Genomic DNA, 2,609 nt, shown 5'->3' with positions numbered 1-2,609 from the left:
TTTTGATGGTTTCGTTAGCTCCGTTAGGTGATTTTGGACTTAGGAGCGTACTCGGAATGTGATTTGGAGGTCTATAGTGGAAGATTCGATATCGGGGTCGGAATGGATTTTCAGAAGTTGGAGTAGGTATGTGGTGTCCTTTTTGACGTGTGTGTAAAATTTGAAGTCATTAGGTTTCGGCGTCATTTGCGGAATTTGGAAGTTTAGAAGTTCGGAATTTGCGGAATTCTAAACCCACGTTCGAATGACCTCAAATTTTACACACACGTCAAAAAGGATACCACAGACCTACTCTAACTTCCGAAAATACATTCCGACCCCAATATTAAATTTTACACACACATCAGATATTGGATAGGGTTGCACGCCACAACAAGCCTTCGGGAAATATATCTGATCGGGTTGCACGTCGTAGCAATATATCAGATCGGGCTGCACGCCGCAGCAATATATGGATCGGGCTGCGCACCACAGCAGTATTGGGTCGGGTTGCACACCGCAACAATATAGCGCTTGGGCTGTAGGAGCCCCTCCGGAATCTGTACACCCCCAGTGAGCGCAGGTATCTCTAATTGTAAGTATTGAGGCTGAGAGCCGAGTGATTGAGTTGTTGAGATAGATGAGTGAAAGTAGGCCTGTGAGGTTGTACTTTCTCTTATTTGTTGTTGCACTTCATTGCTAATTGTTGTTGTTGTGAAATTTCCTGGAGGGCTTATGTTGTTGTACCTGAGCTCGAAATATTTTGATTTAAAACACCGGATTGAAAGTATGCCTATTTTTCTTGCTAAAATTACTGAAATGAACTACATTTGTGTAGTTCGTCACTGCTTCTCAGTTCCTTATTTAATTCTGTTAGTTACTAAATTGGAAGCACTCACATTACTCCTTGCACCTTGTGTGCAGATCCAGGTGTGACCGGACGTGGAGGTCATTGAGTTCGTGCGCAGTTGATCTTCCGGAGATTTGCGAGGTAGTTGTCGGCGTTCGCAGACCTTGTGCTCCTTCCTTATTATCTTTCTTTCTCTGTATTGATATCTAGACGCAGACTATTGTAGACACTGTCTTTTAGATTGAGAGTCTAGTTTCTCATGAATTAGTGACACTCCGATGTCGGATAATTTTTTCGCACTTTTATTTTTTGAGTTTTACCCCGTATTTATGAGAAACTCCGGTTATTTTAAATGTCTTAATTAATTTCTGTTAAAATTTGAAAGTATTTTGGAAAGGTCGGCTTGCCTAGTACCATGATAGGCGCCATTACGACGGGTTAGGTTTTGGGTCGTGACAATCATCCTCACTAACTTCTCCATTTTCATCATCCTCCTCTCAATCTTCACCATTTTTATGATCCTCCTCACCAGAACCTTCATCTACACTGTCACTTTTTGCTTCGTCAAGTAATTTTTTGGCACTAGGTTCTCTATTGTTTTGTATTTCATTCTTGTCCATATCCTCTTCCTCCTACGAATCATCACTCTCTAATGTCAAACACCTTGTTACATGGTTTTTACTAGCATGGGCGATCTCGTCAACTACTCTTGAACTTGATCTTATTCTTTTTCTGTTGACAGACTTTGATGCCTCTATTTTTCTTTTCTTACTGTCACGCTTAGAAGGCTCAGCATTTACTTTACTGATAAAAACTTCAAAACTATCTGCATTTTGTTGCCTACTATCAATCTTAGAGATTTTGTTTTATATTCTAGTGGCAGGCTTTAAAGGCGATGCAACTGTTGCTTTCCTAGTGGCAGGCTTTGAAGGCTCCACATTTACTTTCTTTGCTGCGATCTTTTTTGGATCATAAGCCATCTTAGGAAGTACATTTTTCTTTCCCAATGTTTGCTACATGGAAATAAGAAATGTCAAAGTTTATAACTTGAAACATATACTTAAAATTTTATAACTAAAAAAAATACAATTCTGACAAATAACTGAAATCGGATAATAATCGATCAAAAGTTTATTAGTATATATTTGGTCACGATACTGATGACAATTGAAAAATTGAGTGAAAGCTAGTCAAAGAATGAGCAACATCAAGATCTGATTTTTCACAAACCAAATACAAATAACATATGCCCATGCACTTCATTTTAAAATATATATTTTTCAACCGTAAAATTTCAAATTTATGAAAACAAAAAAAAGAAAATTTAAGGTATACCTAAATTGACGATCTTTGAAGAAATACACAACGATGAGGAGGTTGTATAGAAGAGAAAATCTATTGTCGCTTGTTTTGGGTCAGCCACGGCCGAAAAGCGACTTGATGGAGTGGGTCTAGAGAGAGAGAGAGAGAGAGAGAGAGAGAGAGAGAGAGAGAGAGAGAGAGAGAGAGAGAGAGAGAGAGAGAGGAAGCGGGATAAGTAGAATTTTTCTGTACTTTAATAGATAACCCCCAACTTTTGAAAATGTTAATTGGCCCCCAACTACCCCAACACAACACATCCAAAAAAGACAAATCATTAATTTAAAAAAAATCTAAATTTAAACTTGATAGATTAAATCTTTATGACTCCTTTAGTTAGTAACAAAATTATCCAAGGATTAAAATTCTGAAATTATTATTTCACATCCAATATGGAATAAAAGTTTATGTCAATATAAGC

The sequence above is a fragment of the Nicotiana tabacum genome, chromosome 21 (genome assembly GCF_000715075.1).
Source record: "Nicotiana tabacum cultivar K326 chromosome 21, ASM71507v2, whole genome shotgun sequence".
In the NCBI taxonomy this organism is placed as follows: Eukaryota; Viridiplantae; Streptophyta; class Magnoliopsida; order Solanales; family Solanaceae; genus Nicotiana; species Nicotiana tabacum.
This window is presented reverse-complemented; position numbering follows the sequence as displayed.